This window comes from Chiloscyllium plagiosum, unplaced genomic scaffold (assembly GCF_037043375.1).
Source record: "Chiloscyllium plagiosum isolate Xiang-an unplaced genomic scaffold, Cpla_swu_hap1 HiC_scaffold_2, whole genome shotgun sequence".
Lineage (NCBI taxonomy): Eukaryota > Metazoa > Chordata > Chondrichthyes > Orectolobiformes > Hemiscylliidae > Chiloscyllium > Chiloscyllium plagiosum.
This window is the reverse complement of record NW_028270140.1, coordinates 12,748,538-12,764,210: the sequence shown is the minus strand read 5'-3', so window position 1 is coordinate 12,764,210 and position 15,673 is coordinate 12,748,538. Positions and strand designations below refer to the sequence as shown.

At 40.1% G+C, this 15,673-nt stretch overlaps 1 long non-coding RNA gene across 1 annotated transcript in view; it reads left to right on the top strand.

Moving 5' to 3' along the window:
* Positions 1-15,673, top strand: part of LOC122539459 (uncharacterized) — a 51,174-nt gene that overhangs the window by 21,891 nt on the left and 13,610 nt on the right. The window lies entirely within an intron of this gene.

The window sequence follows — 15,673 nt, the reverse complement described above, 5'->3', positions numbered from 1 at the left end:
CCAGATTTCTTTTTGCAAAAATGGAGGGGCATAGTGACAAGAATGTTAGCAAGAAGTGTCCTGGTGATAAAATTGCAGGTAGTGTATGCAAAAGAAAGGCGATAATACAGGAAGAAAAGCTAGATCTGGGACAATCTTTCTCACCATAAAAGAGGAAATCTTATCCATTTATGAAGATCGAAAGACAAAAGCTCAAAATCCTGCTACGCATTCCATAACATAAAGTTTATTGGTGAATCTGCCTGCATAGACGAGAAGCCTGCGCTAGCATTTCCTCCCACAGTAAGAAAATGACGAGAAAGGCTACACCATAGATTAAGTCTTCAACTTAAATCCGACAGGTTTATACTTGAAGTGAATGCCAGCAAGAAACTATATTTCTAAGAATGAAACACATGCTCCAGGCTTTTAAGTGGCAAAGGATCATATAACTGGGTGCCAATGCCAGTGATGATTTAATGCTTGCGCCTATGGTGGTATGCCATTCTCCCAATCCGCGAGCCTTGGAGGGTAACTTTAAGTCTACCTAGGCATCAATTTGGGTCAAGCAAAAAAGGTTTGATGACGGGGCAATATTTTTCTGACCTTATTGTTGATGTTTTGGGAGATGTTTTTAGACTGTATAGCAGGCAAAAAGATTGGATTTCAAGGCTCTTCTCATCCTTTAAAATCTTGAAAAATATTCGGGAGAAGCTGCTGCCAAACTGAATGCAGGCAGTCTGTACTGACACCATCCCAGACCTCCACAGTAATGACACTAGCATTCTTGATGTCAAAGCTCTTTCAAACTTATAGAACACTGTCCTTATTATCCCAGGCAGTAGTTGCAATCAGCCTGTTAAATCTTAAACAATAAGATTCACCTTGGTCAATGGGTTGAATGAGAGATTTTGTGTTTGGAGGTAGGAATAATACTATGATGTTTTCAGAAAATTCACCAATCGTAGCAGGATGGCTTGGCGCATTAGCCAGGATCATAGAATCCACACCGATCCTCCGAAGAGTAACCCACCCAGACCACTACCCTATTACTCTACATTTACCCCAACTAATGCACCTAACCTACACAATGGGCAATTTAACATGGCCAGTTCACCTAACCTGCACACCTTTGGGTTGTGGTGTGAGTCTGCCCCCTGATATGGCAATTCTTACCTTCAATAACAGAATAAGCTGTGTATGAATGTTATGGTATAGAACATAGATTGAAAACCCAACAGACATTTATTTCAACTATTATATACAGGAAAATAGTAATTAGAATGTTACCTCTCTAGAGGGACAGCAAATGGGAATGAGGAATAGTAAAGGACAAACCCTAGTTTATAAATAACACCCTCTAGTTCAGGACAAACTTCCTTTCCATGTCCTCATTAAGACCACTTAGGATCAAATACAATTCAATCAGGTCACTCCCCTCTCTCCTAAACTCCGTTGGAAACCAGTCCTTTCGGTCCAATGTCTCCTCATAAGCCAACCCACTCATTCCAGATATTAGTCTAGTCAACCTCCTCTGGACTGTCTCCAATACATTTACATCCTTCCTTAAAAAAGGAGACCAACTCTGAACATAGTTTTTGAGGTGTGGTCTCACCAATGTCCTACATAGCCAAAGCAAAACATTCTCACTTCCATGTTCAATTCCTCTCATAATAAAGGATAACATCCCATTAACCTTATTGGGTTACTTGCTGTAGCTACATACTGATTCTTTGTGACTCATGCACTGGAACTCCAAATCTCTCTGCATCTCAGAATTCTGCAGTCCTTCTCTATTTAAATAATATTCCACTTTTTATTCTTCCCGACAACCTTCATATTCTCCCATATTGTATTCTAATGGCCAAAATTTGCCCCCTCTGTGAACCTAGCTATATCCAACTGCTTTCCTATGAAACTTGGTGATGTCAGCAAATTTAGCTCCCATGCCTTCACTCCTCTCAGCTAAGTCATTGACATTGATCGTAAAAAGTTAGGGCTCCAGCATTGATCCTTGTTGCACTCTACTGATGCTATCCTGCCAACCACTAGGAGACTCACTTATACGTGGTCTCTGTTTTCAACCAATCTTCTATCCATGCTAATATGTCATTCCCTACAACTCTGCAAAATAGTCTCTTATCTGGCACCTTTTCAAATGCCTTCTGGAAATCCAAGTACAGTATATCTGCAGGGTCCCCTTATCCACAGTGCATGTTATCTCTTCAAAAACTCCAATAAGTTTGCTGAACATGACTTCGCATTCAAAAATCATGTTCACTATCTCAATTACCATGTTTACCATGTACCCAGCTTTTTAATGATTGATTCTAATACTTTCCACATAACGTACTCAAGCTATCTAACCTATAGTTTCCTGTTTTCTGCATCATCTCATTCTTGAATAGAGGAGGTATATTTGCTACTTTCCACTCTGATGTAACCTTATTAGAATCTAGCATATTTTGGAAAATTAATATCAGTGCATCTACTATCTCATTGGTCATTTCTTTTCAAACCCTAGGATGAAATCCATTGCGACATAGGAATTTATTAGCTCTCAGCTTCATCTTTTTGCTGCTCAATTTTGTTTTCCTGACAATTGCAATTTCACTAAGTTCCTCTCTCCCACTTCCTGATTTACAACTATTACTGGAATGTTTTTTTGTTTCCTCAATAGTGAAGAAAGAGTTTATTTCATACACCATTTTCTTAATATCTACCATTAATTCCTCATTCACTGACTCTCCAGAGGACCAACATTTTTTTAACTTTATTTCTCTTTTTGATATCTGTAGAAACTCTGGCTTTTACATTTCTAGCTAGCTTTCTGCCATATTTTAAATCCTTTCTCTTGATTAGCTTTTTTAAATTTATTCTCTGCCACTTAATATTCTGTCCAATCATCTGATCTGCCACTCATGTTTGCATAATTATATGCCTCTTCTTTAAGTTTAACACTTGCCTTAACTTTAGTTAACAACAGATGGTCAATGCACCCTCAGTATTTTCTTTATTATTCCCAACACAGTATTCTGAAATCTCCACTTAGTTGTCTGCCAGTGATTCTATATTAATTTATTTCTTAGTCTAGTAATTCAGTTCACTTCATCTAGCCCAGTTTTAATGCCCATATAGTTGCCCTTCTTTCAATTTAAAATGCTAGTCTTAGGCCAACTCTTCTCTTTTTCAAATTAATATAAAATTATAATCATATTGTGATTTTTGCTATCGAGGAGCATCTTAATTCTGAGGTCAATAGTTGTTCTTGTCACATTACATAATATCAAGCCTAGCTTAGCCTGCTATCTCATTAGTTCCTGAATGTGCTACTCTAAGAAACTATGTCTTAAGCATTCCATGAAGTCCTCATTCAGGCTATCATTATTGATCTGACATTTTGAGTTTATATGTAAGTTAAATTTGCCCATGATTATTGCTATCCCTTTATCACAAGCACCCAATATTTCTAGCGCATTGTTTTCTACATCATAGTTACTGTTCTTGGCCCTTAGAGAACCCCTACAGGTGGCTTCTTTACATTGATATTCTTCAATTCCACCCAAACCCATTCTACAACCTAATCTCTTGAATCAAGGTACTTGCTAGCTATTGCACCAGTTCAAGGCTTGATTAAGAATGCTCCCTCCACAGTGCTCTTGCCAATCATTCCATTCAGGCCCCTCAGAATTTTGTGTACCCCAATCAAATCACCCTTCAGCCTCCTCTGTTGGCAGGGGAACAACCCCAGCCTACCCAATCTTTTCCTGTATTGGCAAATCTCCAATCCTGACATCTCCTCTTTCTCTTCTCTGGTGCAATCTTATCCTTTTCAGTTATGAGGTGATCAGAAATGCACAAACTACTCAAATTGTGGCCTAACTAATGATTTATACAGTACTAACCTACTCTTATATTCTATGCCTCAACTAATAAAGGAAAGGATTCCATATGCCTCCTTATTGACCTGTCTTGCTACCTTCAGGGACCTGTGGATATTTAGTCACACAAATGCATCAACCTATCATTACTCCTGGTAGTGTTGGGGTACGTATTAGAGACAAAGTTCTAGTTTTGAGGTGAGAGCAGGAAGAGGCATTGAAAAAATTAGAGGAGAGATCTGATTAAGACTGGAACAAAAATGTTTCACCAAGAAGTCATATCCGTAACCAAATTTTCACATATTGGCATAGGAGCCTAGGAGCAGGAGTTAATCTTCCACCCTGTCACATCTGCACTGCCATTTAGATCATTTTATTGAAATGAAATGAGTTGTTCAGTGATAACAAGTTCAACGGGGGCCCAGACTTAAGACAATTAGCAAAAGACATCAAAGCTAACATAAAGAAATATGATTTCCACAATTGGTGATGTGAAAGCATTACCTAAAAGGACAATCATAATTGATTTAGTAGTACTATACAGATGAGAGATGACTAAAGGGAGAATTGAATGGCTTGGCTGAGGAGCTGGGATAGAAATGACAAGCAGAATGACCTCTTTCTGTGCAGCATCATTCTGAGATTCAGCACTGAATTCATTCAAGGTCTGCCAGCAGCTTGAATTATTCTGCTCAAAGCTGTGTCGTTCTGTGTTCTTTCCCACGGAATCAAAAACAATGCAATAATCTTCTTTTGCAATGCTAAGGCAAACTCCGCATCCAAATGAATTCAGACAAATTATGTCACAATGATTAATAGCAGTGATTAAAAAAATCACATTCAACAAATAATAAGTAAAGTTACCTTAGTCCCAGAGAACCATACGGCTGTTCTTTCATTTCAGAGAGATGACTGGTGGTGAGTTTAACCTGTGTTTTATGAGTTATTTATTGTCACGTATCTATAAAGGTACAGTGAAAAGTGTTTATATATCACATTATGATGCCATTTTGACTTACAAAAAGAAATTACATAAATGGAGTTCACCTTCAGTACAAGGGGTCTTGAGGGTCACCATGCCTTAGGTGTGAGGTGAGGTGAAAAAATTGTGACCTTTGTGTTGACTTCATTGAACCTATGCTGTTAGCATCATGCTATGTCACAAACTGGCTGCCCAACCAACTGAGCTAACTGACCCCAACATCAAACAAATGACAGGCTATCATGTGGCATGTCACAAAAAAATGTTCATATGTTTGCAGTCTCCACACTGGATTTAAAATAAATTTAGCAAGCTAAGAAATTAGCAAATGATTTTGATGTTAACCTTATATCGGTAGAAAATGCTTGAACCTATCATTAAGAATGTGATTAAATAGACATTTGGATAAAAATGATCTGGTTGAGTAAAGTCAGCATGAATTTGTGAATGGGAAATCATGACTGATATACTTGGAGTTTTTTGAAGATGCTACTACCAAAATTGATAAATAATAGCCAATGGATGTAGTATACTTAGATTTTCAGAAGGCTGGTTTGAAAAATTAAAGCACAAGGGATAGGAGGTAATGTACGGTGTGAATTGATGATTGGTGAACAGGAAACAAAGTGCAGGAATAAGTGGGTCTTTCTCCTGTTGGCAGACTGTGACTAGTGGGGTACCACAAGGCTTAATACTTGGGGCCCAACTGTTCACAATAGATAATGATTTGGAGTTGGGGATTTTGAGAACCCATACTTGCTCAAGAGAATCACTAAATAATCTCTCTTTAGACCCCTATGGACTTTATTGAATATGAGTTCCCTTGGAAACAGGCAATGGCCTGTCCAGCTAGAACTCATCATCTGAGCCCTTTATAAAGCAGGCTTAGGGATGAGTTTGTAGAACTGTCTGTCCCAAGGACTGGCCTATGTACCCCACAAGTTGTGGCTCTACTTTTGTGTTCAACAATAAAGGATGTTCTTTTCCAGTCAGGCTTCCTGCTGTGTGTGGAGGGTGGGTTGGTGGGGGGGTGTGGACCTAAGGATGGAGTCACGGAGGGAATGATCTCTGCGGAACACGTATAGGGGTGGGGAGAGAAATGGAAGGTGAGGACCGGGGAGGGGTTCTATCATTGTTGCGGTTGGAGTGGTGCGGTTCAAAGGTGGAGGTGTGGGAATTGGAGAAGTTGCACAGGAACGCATTGTTGATCATGTGGATGGGGAGATTGCAGTCTTTGAAACAGGAGGCAATCTGGGATGTCCTGGAGTGGAACTAGTCCTCGTGGGAGCAAATATGGCAGAGGTGGAGGAATTGGGAGTAAGGAATCGTGATTTTACAGGAGGTGGGGTCGGAGGAGGTCTCCCTCTGAGGATATGGGCATCTGGGAGGTAGGACAAAATGGCTGAAGGAGCTGCACAAAATGGCTTCTACATTGTTAAACTGCACTGAACCAGACAGAAACAGGAAACCACAGACTGAAACCCACAGATTAATTGCAGCAGTTAATGGTTTAACCCTAACCACAAGGCAGGACAAAGATGATTCTAAGAACAGGTTATTTACAAGAAATCGTGATTGGCTAAGGCAAAAATTGCGCAACTTGATTGGTTGTTACTATGCAATCATGCTCCATGTCTGACTTTGAACAACGTATATAAACCCTATGCAAACTCTGTAAGTTATTGGATTCTTTTGTTGGTCTCGGAATACTCATTCTTCTGGTCTGACCAGAGCCTACTGACCCAGCTGTATCAAAGAATAAACGATTGCTTATGTGATTGACAAAGAGTCGTTTACGGTGTGTTTATTGAATGATCACCGAACCGAGAGACCACCCCCCTGGGGGTTCAGCTCTTCAAGGGCATAGGTTTAAGGTGAGAGGGGAAAGATTTAGAAGGGATCCAAGGGACAACTTTTTCATGCAAAGGGTGGTGTGTATGGAATGAGCTGCTGGGGAAGTGGTGGAGGCTGACACAATTCCAACATTTAAAGGCATCTGGATAGGTAAAATGAATAAGGGTTTAGAGGGATATTGGCCAAGTGATGGAAAGTGGGAGTAGATTAATTTAGGATATCTGGTCGCATCGAGAATTTGGACCAAAAGGTTTGCTCCTATGCTGTACATCTCTATGACTCTATGACCTGTCAGCATGTAAGAAAAATTTAAATTTTTTTAAAGAATAATGGTGACCATGAAAGCATGTCAGAGAAACCCAGCTGATTCATTAATGTCCTTTAGGAACGAAACTGCTGTACTTAATAAAACTGAAAGAACTACAGATGCTGTAAATCAGAAACAAAAACAGAAGTTGCTGAAAAGGCTCAGCAGGTCTGGCAGCATCTGTGAAGAAAAAGCACTTTACCTGCACTTCACACAATCTCGTCTACTGCATTCACTGCTCACAATGTGGTCTCCTCTACATTGGGAAACGACGTGTCGGACTGGCTTTGCAGAGTATCTACATTCTGCCTGCAAAAAGACCGAGCTTCCAGTTGCCTGCCACTTTAACATATGACCCTGTACCCCGGCCAACATCTCTGTTTCAGGCTTGCCACAGTGCTCCAGTGAAGGTCAGTGCAAGCTGGAAGGAAAACACCTCATTTTCTGCTTGGGGATCCTGCAGCCCTCCAGACGCAATATCGAGTTCAATAATTTTAGGCCCTGACCTCTCCCACGTCCTAGCCCCCAACCCCACACACCAGGCTTTTGTTATCATATAGTCTGCCATTACACACTACCCATTGTTCGTCACTAACAGTCTCTTTTCGCAGTTATTCTTTCTCTTAGCCAGATCGTTAACCGGTTGTTCAACTGTTCTTCTCTCTGTTTGGGCTCTATCCCCACCTATTGTTTACTCCTTCCAACTACCCTTTCTTCTGCATTTACACCGACATTTTCCCAGCTGCCATCAGTTCTGAGGAAGGATCACCAGGCCCGAAACATAAACTCAGATGTCTCTTCACAGATGCTGCCAGATCTGCTGAGTGTTTCCAGCAGCTTCTGTTTTGTAACTGCTGTACTTACACGGCCTGAACCTACATGTGAATCCAAACACGTAGCAATGTGGTTGACTCTGAATTGCAGTGTGGGCAATAATTACTGGCCTAGGCCAGGGACGCTCAAGCCCTGTGAATGAATATTAAAAAATTGATGTTCGGCAGGTAATGACGGACTGCTTATTGAACTCTGTAATACGCCAAGTAAAGTTTAGGTAAAGGCATAGAGTCGTAGAGATGTACAACACGGAAACATTACCTTTGGCAATTTCTGGATATGACATGAATGAATCAATTTGGTTGATAGCTGGTATCTGTGATGCAGGGGACCTCTACATGAGGTTGAGATTGATCATCCACTTGGTTTCTGACTGAAGATTGTTGCAAATGCTTCAGCCCTTTCTTTTGCACTGATGTGCTAAGCTCCCCATTACTGAGGATAGAGATATTTGTGGAACCTCCATCAAAAGTGAGCTATTTAATTGTCCTCCACCATTCTTTACTGAATGTGGCAGAACTGCAGAACTTAGATCTGATGCATTGGTTGTGGGCTTGCTAAACTCTGGCTATCACTTACTGCTTATGCTGTTTGGCACACAGGTTTTCCTGTTTTGTAGTGTCACCAGATTGACACCTCATTTTCAGGTATACCTGGTTCTGCTTCTGGCATGCCCTCATGCACTCTGCACTGAAGCAGGATTAATCCTCTGACTTGAAGATGATGGTAGGCTGAGGGAAATGCCAGGCCATGAAGTTGCAGATTGTGTTGGAGTACAGTTCTGCTGCTATAGATGGCCCACAGCGGCTCATGTTGCTTGATCTGTTTGAATTGTACCCCATTTAGCAAGGTGATAGTACCACACAACACAATGGATGTTGGAGAATATCCTCAATGTAAAGCCAGGACTTTGACTCCGCACGGACTGTGCAGTGGTCACTCTGCTGATAAAAAAAGACCTTACATGCAGAGAGGACACAGGCCAAATATATCCAAGGCAAAGCAAAAAAACAGCTCAGCACTGCGTAGCACTGCACTTGAAAGCAAGGTGGGAGCACCAGCATCTGGAAGAAGTTCAGAAGAAACACACATTAATCACACTGTGTTTGGATTCCATTTTATTGACGAGGTGACGAGGACCAATGGCAACTTGTAAATAAAGTATATTTGCCACTGCCATTATCGAGAGGAGTACTGTTTTCTTAGCTGTTTGTGAAAACCCACAAGGAAATAAACAGCCCTGAAGGTAGCATCAGTTGAAACTTATTGTAAACTGCAACCTTGTATAAGTGCCACGACCTGGAATAGCCTGTGAACTGGTAAGCTGCAAGATTGCGGCATTGCCCGAGTGTTGGTGTGTTCATCTGCTCTATGTTAGCACTGGCATTGAATATCTATGAGATTTGCCAGAACTAGGTTTCTGACATGCTTATTGTGTGGAACTGTTATTTCCATCCATTTTTAACAGACTAGAGACTCAAAGGAACCTATAAAATTTGAATAGGATTGGGCAGGGTAAATGCAAGAAGGATGTTCTCAATGACTGGAGAGTCCAGAACCAAGTGTCCTAGTTTTACAATATTTAGGACTGAGATGAGGAGAGTTTTTTTTCATCCAGAGAGCGGCAAGCCGATTGAACTCTGTGCGTCAGAAAGCAGTTGAAGCCAATCATTGAATTTTTCAAGAAGGAGTTATGTGTAGTTCTTAGGGCTGAAGAGGGGGCCTACTCCCGCTCCTATTTTCTTTGTTTTTGTGATTCCCATTTTTTCCTTCTTTCTACATTGGTTAGTCATGTTTTTTTTAATTTAAAGGCCGTGTATTTGCAAAGTTACTTCTGTATTTGACTTATTTTGTAAGCCACTTCCTTTAATGTTATGCCATATTTAACTTCTCTAATTAGCCACAAGCATTTCTCTTTTCCCTAAGGAAATGGAAAATAATTGCCAATTATTAATTATTTCAGTGCTTAAAATAGTGATTTGCATAATTATATAATTTTAAAATACAATTCCAGAAGAGAATTTAGTTGATGTGTCTTTTAATATTCCTTAACTAACAGTAGTTCCCACTTAGTTTTCCCTATCTTTCCAATATTTAGTCTATGAAATGTAATTCATTTGCTTTGCTATTAATTTGGTTGTTTCTTTATGCTTTTTACAATTACTGTTAAGGGAAACTTTAATGATGTGTCTTTTTTTAATTTCAGTGCTACCATAAAAAATGATGTTGACTCAAAGTATTACCTTTAAAGAACCAACACTTTTGCAACGTTATTAATAAATGATTCAGTGTCACTGAAGTAAATCTCTAAAATACTGCAATTCTGAAGAAGGGTCACTAAACTTGAAGCATGAACTCTGTTTCTTTCCCTAGATGCTGCCAGACCCGCTGAGTTTCTCCAGCAGTTTGTTTTTATTTAAAATTCTGCAGTTGCTGGTAAGCTGACATAAAAAATAACGGAAAACGCTAGACAACTCAGCAGATCCAGAGTGCAAACCAGTTCGTGTTTCAAGTCCTGTAGATGTGATGATGTTGTCCTTTAAAAGGTTATTTTGTCCCTGGTTTTTCTAGAGAGGTTGTAAGGCAGAGGTGCTGAACAGTTTACCAGAACCATTAGGGTAAGCAAGGTGTGAGGCCTTTAGGTTTCTTTTTATTAAAATGTTGGAAAAATGGAAGCAGCCCGAATGGTTTGACCAGGTCTCACAGACCAGGCTTTCTATTCAAGCTTTTGCATCAGAAACTGTTTGAGGTTTCGGAAGCTTCAGTGAATGATTCCTAGCTGCTACTTTCTCTGAAATCTCTCTTCATGTTGTTTCCTCCTGAATTGGAGAACTGCATGTAAGAGGTTGTGTCTGAATTTGCCTTTGTGCCAAGAGATGTGTTCATGCAATATTATTTTTAATTACAAGTCTTATTGCTTCATCCTGAAACTTGCCACTCCTGCATAATCAACATCAGAGAGGTATTTTGGATTAGTTCAGGAAGTTGCAGAGTGGATCAAAGCTCAATTTCCATTGAACAATTTGTTCTCTTTGTTGAACTGAGATTGCAAAATGATCAAAATGCTGCATAATTTTGCTTAACTTATTCTGCCATTGCCCATCTGCACTGCATATTGCACTTGAAGCTTGGGCATGTATTGGCATTCTGGCATTACAGCAGGGCTAGTATCTTGGACTCCCTACCTTAACTGCATAGTGGCAGAGCCTTCATTACACAGAATGCATTATTTCAAGGAACACACCAAGCAACACTTTCTCCAGGATAACTTGACAGCAAATGCGAGCCTTACCAATGACAACCTACCTCTTGCAAAAGAATCATTGAAAAAAGCCACCAAAACTATTTAAATACCCCTCAAATGGGCTGGTGAGACATGAATAAATTTGAAATATAAAGTATACCTTCAACATAGTCTGTATCTTGTTTAATTTTTAAATTAGTCAAATATGGCCTACCTTCCTTAGACAACCCACCTCCCAGAGTCCTGTTTGAAACCGAGTGTTAGCAGTCAGTTTAATTTAGTCCAGCTGCCTTAAGACACTGAAATGAGGACAAGAGTGTCACTTTTGCCTTGCTTGTGATGTGCCACTACCGAATGTTATACTTGGAGCATGCTAGCGCTAACAATAAAGTGCTGCCTCTTCACCATCTAGAATCACAGAGTCATGCAGCTCAGAAATAGACCCTTTGCCCCAACTTGTCCATGCTGACCATATTTCCTGAACTGAACTAGTCCCATTTGCTTGCATTTGGCCCAAATCCCTCTAAATCTTTCCTATCCATGAACTATCCAAATGTTTTTTCAATGTTGTAATTGTACTCGCCACTACCACTTCCTCTGGCAGCTCTTTCCATACATACACCACCCTCTGTGTGAAAACATCGCCCCTCAGGTCCCTTTGAAATCTTTCCCCTCTCACTTAAACCTATGTCCTCTAGCTTAGGACTCCCCTGCCCTAGGGAGAACACCTTGATTATTCACCTTATTTATGCCCTTCATGATTTTATAAACCTTTATAAGTTCACCCCTCAGCCAGCTGCACTCCAGTGAAAAAAAGAATCCCTTATAACTCAAACTTTCCAGCTTCAATATTGCTTCATCCTTGTGAGTGTTTTGTACACCCTTTCCAATTTCATAGTATCCTCCCTATAGCAGGGTGACCAGAATTCTATGCAGTACTCCAAAAGTGACTCCTTCAATGTCTTGTACAGCTGTAACATGACGTCCCAACTCCAATCCCAACACTCTTCTGGTCAATGAAGACAAACATGCCAAATGCCTTCTTCACTACCCTGTCTACCTGTGACACTACTTTCAAGAACTATGCACCTGTACCTCTCTGTTCGACAACACTCCCCAGGTCCCTACCATTAACTATGTTGTCACATTTTGGTTTGTCTTACCAAAATGTAACACCTTGCATTTTTCTGAATTAAACTCCATTTGCCATTCCTAGTAGTCCAAAAAAATGGCAATTATTAACTTGCATTGGGTTTGTTACATTAGAAGGGAAATTATAAAATTCCTTTCAGGATGGCGAGTGGTTAGAAACATTGCCTGCAAAACAGCAGAATTTGCTCATTAGGTGTTTTCACTAGGTCTGTCCATATGGTTTGGTTACCTTGTTAGTGAACTTGTTTCAGTATGAAAATACTTAGATCAAAGTTACTATTTACATCTTTCTGTAATTCCACACAATCTCCCAGTTTAAACTGCATACCAACTTTAAGCATGTTGATAGGCTTAATTCATTTTTTGCAATATCAAATTTCATGAACCCAGTTTCAGAAATGAGAAACTTCAGTTATCAGGATATATTGAAGAAGTTGCTGATCTTGGAGAGACCTCGTTATCAGAGCTCACAGCTGGGGATGAGCCAAGTGTTCTTTTTGATTATAAAGCATAAATCTTAATTTTCTTTGGTAAATCTATAAGAATTATGAGGATTTTTTATTATATACGTTTTCTTGAAATATATCTCTTGAAAGTTCTTTTCATGTAAAACATGGGTATTATGTTATAAGAAAACAGTGTTTTCAGAGAAGTAAGATTGTGCTGTATTCTGGGTTACTATTTACAATTTTCTGTAACTCCACAAAATCCCCTAGTTTAAACTGCTTACTAACTTTAAGCATGTTGATAGACTTTATCAAATTTCATAAACGAGTTCCAGAAATTAGAAACTTTAGTTATCAGGATATATTGAAGAGGTTGCTGATCTTGGAGAGACCTCATTATCGGAACTACTCACAGCTGAGGATCAGCTAAGTGTACTTTCTCTGTCTTATAAAACATGAATCTTAATGCTTTTTTTGTAAATCTACAATAGCATGGGTTTTTTTTAATCAGATATGTTTTATTGAGATATATCTCCTGATTTTTAAAAATAATATAAACCATCGATACTGTTATCTGAGAGCAGTGTTTTTGGATCGGTAAGATTGTGCTGTTTTCTGGGTCTGTAGATTCTTAAAGTGCAAAGATGGCTTTTAGTAGAGAGATGTCCTCTTCCTATTGGTTGTGGGAGATTAGAGAGAATTTCACTTTTCCAGATGATTACGTCTGCAGGAAGTATGTTTGGTTGTGAATCCTGTCCGATTGTATAGATTACTTGGAGCGGCAGTTGGAGGCAATGAGGAATTTACGGGACACAGCAGGTGTGATGGATGGCAGTTTCAGAAAGGTAGGAAAACTGCAGATGCAACCAGGTAGATGGGTTACCTTTACAAATGGTGGGAGGGGATGGCAAGTAGTGCAGGAGTCTCTTGTGGCTATTCCCACCTCAATCAAAGTAGGCTGTCATGGAAAATGTAGGGGGTGATGGGCTGTCAGTAGTATATAGCACTGACAGCCAGGTTTCTGGTGCTGAGACTGGCTCTACTGTAATGTTGGGTATGTTAGGTTCCAAGCAATGGATTGTGATAGGGAACTCTCTAGTTGGAGGCACAGACAGATGTTTCTGCAGTCGACATCAGAATGGTATGTTGCCTGCTTGATCAAGGATGTCTCAGAGAGGTGACAGAATATTCTCAAATGGGAGAGTGACCAGCAGGAAGTCATTGTACACGTTGCTACCAGTGATATAGGAAGAAAAAAGGACCGGGTTCTGATGAAAGAATATAGGAAATTGGGCACGTGGTTAAAAAATAGATCCTTGAAGGTAGTGATATCTAGATTACTCCTAATACCATGAGCGAGTGAGAATAGGAGTAGGAGGTAACAGCAGATGAATGTGTTGCTGAAGAGCTGGTGCAATGGAGAAGAATTAGCATTTTTGGAATGTCTTTTGGGGTAGACGTGACCTGTGTAAGAAAGATCAGTTGCACCTGTATTGGAAGGGGACTAATAAAATGGTGGGGAGATTTGCTAGAGGGGAGGGGTGGGGTTAGACCCAAAGAAATGGAGAGAAAAGAGGTAAGTCTGAAGCTGATAAAGTTGACAAAAGGAGCAAGTCAAACTGTCAAGACAGGAGCAAGACAAAGAAGGAGGTAGGACTGATCAGTTAAATTGCATTTATTTCAATGCAAGAGGCCTGATAGGTAAGGCAGGTGAACTCAGGGCAAGTTGGGAACATGGGCCTGGGATATCATAGCTATTACAGAACTTTGGCTAAGGGATGGACAGGACTGGCAAATTAATGTTTTGGAGTACAGATCCTAGAGGAAGGATAGAAAGGAAGGCAAGAGGAGAGGGGGAGTGGCATTCCAGGTAGTATGTCCAGTGAAGTTATTTCGGTAGAACTGAGAAATAAGCAAGGGATAATCACTTTATTGTGAGTATACTATAGACCTCTACAGTCAGCAGGAAATTGAGAAGCAAATTTCTAAGGAAATCTTAGTTATCTGTAAGAATAATAGGGTAATAACAGTAGGGGATTTTAATTTTCCAAACATAGACTGGGACTGCCATAGTGTTATAGGGTTGGATGGAGAGGAATGTGTTAAGTGTGTACAACAAAATTTTCTGATTCAGTATGTGGATGTACCTACTGGAAAAGGAGCAAAACCTAACCTTCTCTTCGGAAATTAGGAAGAGCAAGTGACTGAGGTGTCAATGGGGAAGCACTTCGGGGCCAATGATCATAATTCTATTAGTTTTAAAATAATTATGGAAAAAGAAAAACTTTCAAAGGTTGACTGGTGGGGCGACTGTTCGCAGGCAAAGAGGCAGCTGGAAAATGGAAGACCTTCAAAACTGAGATAGTGAGAGTCCAGAGGCTCAATGTTCTTGTTAGTGTGAAGGGCAAGGCTGGTAGGTGTAGGGAATGCTGGATCACTAGAGAAATTGAGGCTGTGGTCAAGGAAAAGAAGTAGGCATATGTCAGGAATAGACAGCGGGATTGAGAGAATCTGAGAAGAGTACAAGAGCAGTAGGAAAAGCCAGGCAATTACACACCAGTGAGCTTGACGACAGTGGTGGGTAAGTTGTTGGAGGGAATTCTGAAGGACAGGTTTTACATGTATTTGGAAAGGAAAGAACTGATTAGGGATAGTCAACATGGCTTAATGCATGGGAAATAGTGTCTTACTAACTTGACTGAGTTTCTTCGAGAAGCAACAAAGAAGATCAATGAAGGCAGAGCGATGGATATTGTCTGTATGGACTTCAGCAAGGCGTTCAACAAGGTTCTGTGTGCTAGACTGGTTAGCAAGGTTAAATCACAAGAATACAAAGAGAGCTAGCCATTTGGATGCAAAATTGTCTCAAAGGTGGGAGATAAATGGTGATGGTAGAGGGTTGCTTTCCAGGCTGGACACCTGTGACCAACAGTGTGCCACAGGATTGGAGCTGGGTCCATTGCTTTTTGTCATTTATATGAATGATTTGGATGT